The 12,445-nt window shown below is 38.0% G+C and overlaps 1 protein-coding gene across 2 annotated transcripts in view; it reads left to right on the forward strand.

The window, feature by feature from the left end:
- The first annotated feature begins 294 nt into the window (after nucleotides 1–294).
- The window catches only part of LOC148361797 (testis-expressed protein 2-like), a 38,588-nt gene continuing 26,437 nt past the window's right edge, over nucleotides 295–12,445 (forward strand). The window contains exons 1-2 of one of the 2 annotated variants that reach the window (XM_088342582.1): nucleotides 295–457; nucleotides 983–1,074. The gene's annotated coding sequence lies outside the window, so the exon portion shown is untranslated. The remainder of the gene's footprint in view (nucleotides 458–982; nucleotides 1,075–12,445) is intronic. The other variant, XM_088342583.1, reaches the window with a different exon arrangement.

The raw sequence follows: 12,445 nt of genomic DNA on the forward strand, positions 1-12,445 counted from the left end.
TAGAGGTAAAGTTATTTCAAAATGAACAAATGAAAACATCTAACTTTTGTCAATCGATGGGACAAAATAAAAAATGATACAATAAAGTTAAACATATTTGTATTCCAATTTTTAACTACTGTATTCTTTGTTTACTTCTACATCTGTCTCATCTGTTACAGACCCTATAAGTTGCTTCTCGGAGCATCGCTCGAAACGCCTTGGGCGAACGGTGAGTCTCCGTAAGCGTCTGTGATCGATACACGGTGCTTGATTAGTCTAGCCTTGACAATACCCAATCTTTTTTTCTATAAGGAATTGAGCCAGTTGTCAACAGGCTAAGCAAGAAAACGGTCAGCAGTTTGGCAGCTGCTGATTCCAATTTGTATGTGTCTTCTTGGTACGGAAACAAAGCGGAATCCTTAAAACTACAGCTTTATCCAACCTTTGTGGAAAAACATTGATTCGGTCGTCCACGGTAAGATATAAATGTATGTATGTCTTTGTGTTTTTAACACGCCTGTTGTAACAGTAATAGCGAGGTAAGGTTCGACCAACATGGACTTTCTATGAAGAAATTAAAGTTGTAGCAAGCTAACCACTTTCCATTTCGTTGATGTCAACGTCATGTTTGACCTAAAGAGATGTGTTAGTCTGTGTTTGATTAGCTAAGTTTGTATGTTTTGCAAACGTTGACTGATATGTTTCAAGAGTTTGTCAATACATAAAGCACATTTGCTGGTAATAACATCATATTGGAACATAATATTATGAATGTGCTTAATTGCTGTTGTGATTGTCATGATTGTTTTATTTTAATATTAGTGTCAATAAATTTGTTCAAACCCAAAAAAAATTTATGAGTCAGGAAGTAAATGCTGTTTCTCCCATTATAATTCTCAGTGTAGTTGCTGACAGCGCTAACGTAATGTGCTTAAGACTGCAACTTGAACGCACTCCCATGTAGTTTTTCTTTCAATCATAATTGGTGGTGTTTTTCCAGAAGTTGCCTGATTATCAAGATCATGTGAAACTCGATTCTGCAGTGGGCCGATGAACGTCCCCTGCTGGATTGAATGGCATTGAGAATACAAGGTAAGCACTTTGCCAGTAAACGTGAACTCCTTATCGATCGGTTTCCTGAGCTACAAAGGCCCCTTATGCGAGGACACAGTCCAACCACGTATAAAGAGCATGGGGAAAGCAACAAATATTGTGGAAAGGGATTCAAAAGAAAAGGTAAAGGGGCAGTGTGCATTATTTAGCAACTTCTATTGGTATAAATATGTAATTCATTAAAAAAAGTATATGATTTAAAGAATAGGCAAATTACACGCACTGTCATTTAAAGCAAGTACCGTATTTTCCGCACTATAAGGCGCACCGGGATATAGGGCGCACCCCGAAAAAATAGTTTTTGGTCCTATTTTTAATATACATAAGACGCACGGGATTATAAGGCGCTACAATGGGAACGTCGACAAAACAGTCAGATAGTTCAGTCAAACTTATTACCCCCTTAACATTCCGAAAGCTTGCAAAGACGCAAATACGTGTCTCAGACACGTGCGGATGCGGTGTCCGTACGATGTCACTCAAATGCATCGTTCCATTTTCGGGAGGTTAAAGTCTTGGGATTCAAGGAATGCCAACCATTCCTTAGTTTCTGTTTTCTTTTTCGCTCGCAACTTTACTGTACATATGACAATAAACACTTGGAATTGAGTTTAATTTAAAAATAGACACTCCATTCCATCCATTATCTGCACCGCTTATCACAGAAACATCGAGTTCAGTCTGAAACAAGATACAGGGATAATATATATAGCCAGAGTAGCTCACCGAAGTCGTTGTGTTCGTAATAATGTGCAGCCGTGGTCCTCTTATATCCGTGGGTGTAGTAAATCCAGGAGAATAAAATATTTACAAATGCAGAATGGTAAAACATGTTTGCTCTATGCCGTAGACAACCAAACATGCTATTCACATTCATCGTTTTCGGCCAATTGCAGGCTTTGTTTTGCCGTTTAAGCCTATGGCAGCCTGTAAATGATAAAAAGGATCCGCCTCTTGACCTCCGAATAACTTTAGCCAATAGTGATCGATTCAACTGATGATTGACACGTCTTTTTTGGCCAATTGAAGGCTTTGTTTTGCCGTTCAAGCCAATGCCAGCCTGTAAATGATAAAAAGGATCCTCCCCTTGACCTCCGAATAACTTTAGCCAATAGTGATCCATTCAAATGATGATTGACACATTGGTTAGCCAATGAAATGCCGGTAAATAAATCCCAGCATACACCGCGGACTACTTGGCGTTCGGGGGAAAATCTAGTCGGCGGCTGCAAGTTAGTTGCAAGACTTTGCGAATTAATATTGATCCATAAATAAGGCGCACTGTATTATATAGCGCATGGTCAGCTTTTGAAAAAAATAAAGGCTTTTAGGTGCGCCTTATAGTGCGGAAAATACGGTAATCAAAACAGCCCCGGATATCATTGGCTGCTCTCTGCCTAGTCTAGAGGACATTGATACCGCAGAAGAGCCATTAACATTATAAAGGACTTTTCTTAACCCAGCCACCATCTCTTTGACATGTTGCCTTCTGGTAGGCGCTACAGGTCACTCATAACAAGGACAAACAGGCGCAGCAACAGCTTCTTCCCGGGACCAATACCACCTTAAACAAGCGTACAAAACTGTGAAAACATAGCTTGTGACTTATTTAGTTTTTCCTTATTGTAGCTAAATGTTATTGCTCAAAACAGTGAAAATATATTCATTGCAACTTATTTGGGGATTTTTGTTGCTGCTCAATGTCATTGCACTTTTCATTGCACTATTCTTACAATTCAGTGATCTTTTTCGTTGCACTATATTATAACTTGGGCCAGTCTCTTAGCACTACGTTGTAAATACCGCCACCCTGTCCACCTTCAATTCCAGACTCAAAAGCCATCTCTACAGACTTGCCTATTCACAATATCTGCTTCACATACTGCCCCCTTTTTTGACTCTACATTATTTGTATTTGTTATTTATTACTTACTTGTTTTCTTCTTTTTTTTTCTGCTGGTTGATGTTCTCTGTACAGTGACCTTGGGTGCGCTTTGAAGTAAAATGTATTATTATTATTATCCATCCATCCATTATCTGCACTGCTTATCCTTAGTAGGGTCGCAGGGGTGCTGGACCCCATCCCAGCTATCCTCGGGCTGTGGGCAGGGGACACCCTGAACTGGTTACCAGCCAGTAGCAGGGCACACAGAGACAGACAATTCATTCGCTCAGTCACACCTAGGGACAATTTGGACCAGCCAATTAACCTGACATGCATATTTTTGGAATGTGGGAGGAAACTGGAGTGCCTGGAGGAAACCCACGCATGGAAACTCCACACAGGAAGGTTCGATCTCATAACCTCAGAACTGTGCCGCACATGCTCTAACCACTGAGCCGCCGTGCTGCCTATTAATATTATTATTCGTATTATTATTATTATTTAAAATATTTTTGCCTTTTTATCCTGACAGTCTAATTTCTCTCATCTCTCATGTTTAAAATCTTTATTACAGGTTTACCTTGCAGTACACTGTCTTATCACTTTGCATACAATGTTTCGCAATGTTTATATTAATGATAATAAAAACCACTTAATTCTATTCTAAAGACATTTTTTTTAATACTTGCAGCTCGAGAAATTTGCATTTATTTTACATAACATGAACCGTACCTAAAGTGAAATTTTCATTAAAAAAAAAATCAAACAGTTGTTTCCAATTTTTTTTTTTTTAACTTCTGCTGATAGGATTTCAGGCAATATTGGCATCCAACAATATTCTGATGATTGAGCAAATCGCTTTTGTTTATGAACATGAGTTTAAAAATAAACGTTTTTTTCATTGTTAAATGTCAAGTGGTTGGAGTTGAAGGGCCTGTGGGAAGTAGTAATGGTTAAATTAAGCGTTGGATGATGCAGAAATAGGTGTGCACATTTATTTGAAAGACTAACAGCTCTGTCTGTGCTTCTTGAAATGTTGTAAAACAGGTAGTGGCAGTTTGGTTATACTTGGGTTTGTTTTGCTCTTATTTGTTGAAAGTTGTTTCACTCGTCTGAGAACCATCTGAGAACATAAAGCTGGTATCTTAACCCTTTACAATCATTATATACCTTGATCAATATTTTTAGAACACAAGACCTTCAAATCTATAAGCATTTTCTCATTTTTTGAAGACTAACACAACAATTATACTTCACTCAGAATCTCTTGGTAGTTTCCATTTGATGACACCAAGAGGGAAAATAACTCAGAAATGAATAAAAACAGGTAGGCAATCGTCATTAAATAGATGTTGTTCATTAAAATGCAAGTTGTCTACATGGCAAAATTATATTGAAGCACATCCTATACGGTAAAAGTGTTCTTTGCTCATTCCTAACAGGCAAAGGCCTTCAGTTCATTGACTTGCGTGCTGCAACTGCCTTGGTCATGTCCCACGGAACACTTTCAATGGGATTTATGTTTGATTATTGTGATGGCCACTCTATAAAAGTCCAACCCTTTTTTTGCAACTGACTTACTTGATTTGTATTTTGAGGTTTGCTTAGGATCATTGTCTTTTTGGAAGTTTTACAAGCGGTAGTTTCTTCAATGACTGCATGACTTTGCGTCCAAGTCGAGTCATGTTTATTTGTAAAGCCTTTTATCACAAGAAGTCTCAAAGGGGTACACAGACCACAGACTATTATTACACCATCCCCTGATTTAAACCTGCGTGAGGGCAAGAAAAACTCAAACCTTAGCATGAGGAAATTAAGAAACCTTGAGAAGGGGCCGCACATGAGGTAATCCCCCTTCCAGGATGACCAGGCTGCAATGGATGTAGCAAGGGCATCAAGAAACAATAAACTACTGAAACATTGTACAGTATTATATTTGCAATGCATGTATATAATGAAAAAGAGCACATCTTTAAACTGTTTCCAATAGCTCCTGGTAGAGAAATTTATGAAATGTTGCACACGTTAAAATTCCCTGTACCTAAAGAAACAAAACAACCCTACAGCATGACTGATCCCCACCTTGCTTCACCGTAGGCAGTGTGTTCTTACCTTTACAGGGGTCAATCTTTTATCCTAAATGCATTCCGTTTATCCATTGTCCCCCAAAAAATCTTTTGGTCTCACCTCTCCAGAGAATAGTATCCCAAGACCATTGGAGTGTTAACAAAAATCAGTGGGAGGACCAAAAAAACATGCAAGCCAGCCGGCATTTTCGATCTTGTATGTAATGAGATATTTCAGTTATTTCTATTTACTTCACATTTATATATTTATTAAAATATTATTAACGTTGCTCGATTGCCCATGACCCACCGAGCATTTAGCTAGCTTTGTGACTCCGAGGTGTTTGACCTCCCAGGTCGCTCAATCTTGAATATTAATGAGGCATGGTGACTTGGATTGTGCAGTAAACTATTTTTGGGTACTTTATAAAACCTTTTCCAGAATAATCTTCACTCCCTGAGTTAAATTACGGGAATCTTTATGTTAACTCAAGATCAAAGTTGAGGTTTGTTTTGGATATAATAGTGCGAGTTAGCATGTATTACTCTTTCAGTTTCATCCGAACAGTTTTGCTATCTGTTACTGTTTTAGTCAGTCCTTTAGGAATTTTGAGCAGTCATACACCATGAGCTCAAGATTAGTTGTTGTTTTTTAAACTATGACATAACACACCAAGTTTCAGTCCCAAATGGGCCACTCATTCACTCAATAACAATGGAACCCTTTGTCTGTATTGCCTTAGTAAGAAATGCTTTGCCTAATTATCTTGCTACGCCTACAATGGTGTTTTGTTAGGGTTGGTTGGACATGCTAAAGTACCCACAGTTGTGGTATGAAAAGAGTTATTGCACTGCATTTACAGGTTGTCTTTTGTTTTATTTCTGAATGTAATGATGTTCCTATGTTTATAAATAAAAAGCCTGTTTATGGACATTCTTCTGCTTGTTCAGTTATGAAAACATAAGTAAATGATATTGGTACTTCTCTTCAACATGTCATTAATGCAGTGTAACATGTACTAAAGTTCAGTGGTTTTGCTTAAAAGTTACTGTATTCTCTGTACTAGAAGTCGCATCAGCTACCACTCACCAGTTAACCCATAGCGGCTCCCAAGGAAGCCTCCAAAATAACACACAATGTAAAATGTATATTAGTATTTACGGGGTTCTATTGTGATAAAGTTCTCAGTTGTCACCTATACAACCCTGAATGATGAAAATGTGTATATGCCAACCTGAAAATTGATTTCCCCCTCAAAATCGTTTTTTTTTTTCTTTGAGGAAAGTTCCCTGCTTTAAACAGCACTAAGAGTATTGTTACCTCCATGTCACATCTTTGTTCACGGGCATGTACAAGGATCCTTGTTTTGATTCCATTATTATTGGTTGTCATACTTCTTTTGATGACTTGCCTTTGTATTCACCATTCCATGACTCAAAATACTTTTGGGTTTTGTGATATGTAGATCTTACACCACATCGTCCAAATTATTTGCAGGTAATCACAGAAATAAACCAGTGTATATATGAAATGTTGTTTGAACTGCAAAATTTTGTTGACAACAGTCAAAGAAAATGATGTGTAAAAAATACTATTGTTTTCATAGATTGCTTATAGTACTTTCAATTTGAAGAATTTATTAAAACTATCTAAAACCAATAACTATTCTTTGACAAGATAAACTAACTGTCCCCCTTTCTGCAACCATGCCTCCTTGTCGCTTTCTATCTGGACTACCTCACTTCTCTCTTTGTTTGCTTATTGCTTGAACTTTTCCAGATCTCTGCTGCTTTTGTCATTTTTTGTATACTCTTTGACATCACACCACTTCTTCAGGAACTCAGTAGTTTCACTGCTCTAGTTTCCTCATTTTCCTCATTTGAAATGATCAATGAAATAATCTGCATTTATACAGCTTTTTCAAGTCAATGACTTCCCAAAGCGCTTTACAATGTGCTCCACATTTTCCAATAGCGGCCTTGTATTGCAGCCATGTAAGACACTAACCTGCTTATTGGGGGTATAGGGGTTCAGTGTTTTACCCAAGGACACTTCGACATGTAACACGGACGAGCCGGGATTCGAACTGGGATCCCTTGATCCCAAGACGAGCGCTCTACCTCCTGATGAATTTGATATTAGTGCAAGGATTATGCATCAACTATGGATATTTATCATTGGCCCTGCAAAAAAATGAAGGTAGTGTTTTCCAGCGTAAATAGTAATGGGAATACCTTCCTTTTAATGAAAATGTAAGATACATATAAGTCATTTTTACCCAACACCTGTAGTTTATGGGGAGGGATTTGTCTCAAAGACAAATAGATTCACAATTTACTTGAAATCCAAAAATAATTTGTCTTGATAAATGCTCATGCAATATTAAAAATTGCACATATAAATCGCATATATATTTGTGGCTCTTCAAATGATTTACACCAATTTTTTTTCTTTTAATGGTGCAGGAGGAATTGGAAAATTTGCTTTGAAAGTCTTTAAAAAGTGCTTGAAATATCTAGCGAACCAAGCTTCCTGAACAGGTATTAACAGTTTACTGCATGAATGCTATGTTTAATCCACAGCTTGAAATGGAAATAGGTCAAAATTACCACGATAATAAGTTGACATGATGTTGTATATTCACTCCACAGGTGCAGGAAAAAAAATTATGACAATAAATGTTAAAATTAAAAGCATCTGTTGTTTTTTTTTATTCCAAAGTCCGATGGCTGTAGTAGAATGGCAATTAATGCCAGTAACTAATTCAGGTCAGGATGTCACAATATCTGTCAGCAGAGGTTAAAAAAACATAAAGAAACATATTCACCAAAAGTGGGTAGCAACTTCTTATTACAGCTCCAATTTAAAGTATAACTGACAGCAGATTAAAAATTAAACCTATTTTAAAACTTGTGAGGATTGTCATGCTCTTCCTTTTCCTTCCTTCCTTTAGTTCTTGATAATAACAAGCTTTGTTTCCAAGGTTATCATGTATTTTTTTGAGCATCTTCGGGACACACAGTATTGTTTATTGCTGACTCGTTTAGTTAGTGGTGGTGTTATTACAAATGACATGAGATTGTGAACTTAATGAATTGAAAGACATTGTGGAAGATAGTTCAGCCAATAGAATATCGACACTTTCATGATGTCTTGATGCAAAACAAATAGCAGACCAGCATTTTAATTGGCGTCAACCAATAGCAGAGATGTATTTTGGAGATGTAACTTTACATATACACAAACACTGCATAGATGTACTTTTATACATTTTTTGGGCATGCAAAATAAGTTGTTGTTGATGCCGTGTATATATAGCTGGGAAAATGTCATGAAAAGGGGCCAATTGAAATTTTATTCCTCACCATAAATTGAAAACGTCGTATGGCATCGTTCTTGTATCGCGGGGGTCTACCCTACAATTAAATGGAGAAATCCCTTGGTTATCGCGGTTAACGGGGACCAGAACTCATTAGTTCGATCCGCAATTGGTGAAAATCCATTGCATTTCCCCTTCTTGAAAGCTCCCAAGATAAAACTTACCTCGAGATGACGTCCTTTACCGACTGAGAGTATACGACTGTGACAAAATAACAACCATAGATTTACAAAAAAAAAAAAAAGAAACAGAACACATAATTTCTGTTGAAGGAATGGTCTATACTGTAATTGTGCAGAAGTACAATGAAATTGGAGGGCTTCTCCTTTCAGTTGTAAGAAATTTATGCAGAGAGTAGCTGGCTAGCTGCACACTTGCATCAGGACTTCTCGGATTAAGCTAGGTCTCCGTGATGATTAACGTACAAAGCTCACGGTTTCCCACGAGTTGTAGAATAGAATAGAATATACCTTTATTGTCATTGTTACAACATGGTTTGAATATATTGTGACAACAAAATTGTACTTGGCACTCCAGTTTCACATTTTACAGTGAGGATAAAGAAAAAGAGACAAAGGAACAAAGAAGATGTTTGTACTGTCCTTGTTGCATAGAATATAATAGAATTTACTTTTATTGTCATTCTTTGTAACCATGCACCTAGGCTTGGTTTTCCTTCGGAGGGGGTGTATGAGGGGATGAGGGACAGACAAAGATTGCCGGATTGTAGCTCCAGGTCATCCGTTTCCTGGGTAATGGATCTGGCTTTGGTGAGATACAGGCTCCGAAGGGGTAGGTTATGAGAATTAAGAAGCCAAGTGGTAGCAGTAGGCCAGGCCTGCAACACCACTATTGTTGCCTCTCCAACACCACATCTGTCTCTTTCAGTCCCCGATTACAACCCACAGAGCACATGTTTGATCACCATTTGTGTGCCCTTGGGACTTAATCAGAGTCCTCTTTAACTAATGAATTTATTTTCAATGTGACAAGACACTGAAATACTAGCTGTAGCCGTGCTACGCAGTTTGGGTGAACACATTTACTTGCTTGGCCAACTACCCCGGCTGATGGCCTGAGAGCAGCCGATCACAGTCGCACACACAGTCAAGCCCTCCCAACACACACAAGTACAACCTGCCGCCGTGATAGCATTTTCTGAGTGCTGTGGATATCTTTGATATAAATGACAATTTGATTAAATTGAAAATCTGCAAAGCAAATAAATGAAGCGCGAAGTAGCAAGTGCTCTATAGTATACTTTAACAACGATGAACAAACCCTTTTTGTCCTTATTTGGAGAGCAAAGTTGTACGTGCATGTACATATTTAACTGCAACAAAAGCAGAGTTAGAGATGAAACTGAGAGACTATATAGCCAATAACAATGCATGATGCAAATCAGTTAAGTAGCGAGAACTTTTAAAGTGAACTGTGTTATAACTGAAGTTTACTATACAAGCACATTTTTACTTTGCCCAATCAAGACATGTTTTTACCATAAAATAATGATCAATTGGAAACCACTGTATAATATTCTACTGTATTGGGAAAACTAGCATCAAATCATATCATACACTTAAATAGCATCGACATGTTCATTAAGATACCCACCACAAGTTAATAACGTAGAAATTTGGAGGGGAAAATTGACAGTCAACAGCTAATAATTTGCTGTTGGTTTTAGCTCTAACGTAGGAAGAGGGTTTCAATCCAAGTTGGTCAATAGCTCGCTTCGACATGGACAGCAGCTGGCTAGCATATCTTGTTCCATCTGTAACACCGTTAAGTTTGAATTCTGATCAGCCATGGTGACATTAATGGTGTTCTATGGTATTCAACTTGTGCAAATTTGTACTCTTTTGCAATTCATCACTCCCAAGAATTTGATTCTCTTTGACAAGACCTCCACATTCATAATTGGCTGGAAATAATGTTTGCTTGATGTGTCTATAGAATTATTTTGATTTATGATAGTTACTAATATGTGTGGCTTGGATAATTCCTCTTGAAAAGAATGATTAATACATATTTTCCTGGCCAAGGCATGTTTGTTCTTCAGTAATGCATCACTTATATAATGCTTAGAAGTGACATATCCTCATTTAGTGCACGCTTCACCGTTTATTGAAGGAAAAAAAACATTAGTATTCACCTACTGTACACACCTATAATCTTCTGGACTCACTCCACTATGTACATGTCAGTATTATGGCCCACATAGTCATTGTAGTGTTTCCGTAGTGCAGTGGGTGGCACATAGGCCTAACACGCCAAAGGGCGAGACCGGGTGGAAACACATGTTGCCTTGGAGAGGGATGGGTGCCACTAGGCTGTACATGCCCAAGACACACCACAGGAAATGTTGCTCCTTCGACCCGAGTGGTTAAGGGATCCACCCACCCACCAGTTATGGTGGAAACGTACATTCACCTGGAGAGGGATAGACGCCACCAGGCTGTTCTTCTGTACTTGCCTAAGACAGACCACACGACCTTAGTGGATCCACCCACCCACAAGTTGTGTTTTTTTCAAACCAATTAAGTACAGTAAATTATTTATTTATGATAAAGTCAAGCCCTAGTCTTGACAACACTACTTTTAGGAGACATGTTAACCGGAACTGTATAATATCAACAAACAAATTAAGATTAAAAAAAAAAATAAAGCTACCGGTAATTCGATTTTGTGAGTGATTTTATTTTTTTTCTCAAACATGACATTTTTACATTAACATAAAGCTCAACGGTGGTCTGCAATCTTTTTTTGTACCAGAGAACAGTTTAATGTCTTACAATATTCTTATCAGCAATAATAATAATACTTAATTCACTGTGTAATCGTGAGACCAATGGGGATGTAGATGATCTATGAAAAGGCCTTAGATTTTATCTCATCATCACAATACTTTTACTCACGGTTTGTTTTGGCTAAACTCTTTCACATAATGCTCCATTACAATTAGCAAATATGGGTGGTAAATATATTATTCTAACAATTTATTGATCAATTGAATTAAAGAGCTGCGTTTATTCTTTTCAAAACTCGTCTTGGAGCACTTCATACATTTTTAGATCATTATGTCAACAAAACGAATGAACAACCTTGTTTAGTTATTCTGAAGCGTGGCTACACACACTTCTTTTTACCGTTTTAATAGTTCAATATACTTTAATCACTCTTGGATTTATGGACTTTTATTTTACTAATCATCTACTGAAGAAGCTTGAATAGAACACAAATCAATAAGAAGAAAATAAAACAAAGGCAACAAGAAGTTGAGAACTTAAACTGGCACCATTTGGATAGACAACAACAAAGGCTTGATTATTATGTTACTGTATTTTGATAGAGTTCCCCCTTTATTGTCACACCAATACCAATACGTAGCAACCACAAGATGTCCTACGAAGTTCTGCTTTGATGAAGATGATGGCCCTGTCTTTATGTCCTCTGCTGTAGAGCAATGTGCAATCCTGGTAGGCTTAAGACGAATACCAAAGAATGCCGGGTGTTGAAATGTTGACTGCTGGTGGCTTGAGGCTTCTCTGAAGTCGATGGCTTTGTCTCACTGGTTTGGCCGCTAGCTTGATCAAGCTTGGCTGCTGACTTGACGAGGCACTCTGGCTGCCCGTTGAGCTGAGACTTGGTCAGGATCGGCCAAGCGGCCTTGGTCCAGTTCCCCCTGTTAGGACAAGCCCTCTTGTTTCTTGCTGGCCAAAATTCAGACTGCCCTTGCAAGGTTAGAAGAGTACCAGCTCTCGGTTCCGGTCTCCTGGGACGGGCGGACCCCCCTGTGGTGGATTTCTCACCGCAACCTTTGAGGAGCAAATGTAAGCTAACCCCCCCTCCCCTATCTCACATTCCACCAGTATCAGTCAAATAACATATCTGTGTTTGACTTAAAACACAGTATCACTTCACATGTTTTTACATTGTTCGATCATTTTCTGACATTGCAAAACGTAACTCTGAGCAAACATCGAATACTCTACACAACATTGTACAAAATGGCACCG

Source organism: Urocampus carinirostris, chromosome 8 (genome assembly GCF_059441175.1).
Source record: "Urocampus carinirostris isolate Australia breed hairy pipefish chromosome 8, RoL_Ucar_1.0, whole genome shotgun sequence".
NCBI lineage: Eukaryota > Metazoa > Chordata > Actinopteri > Syngnathiformes > Syngnathidae > Urocampus > Urocampus carinirostris.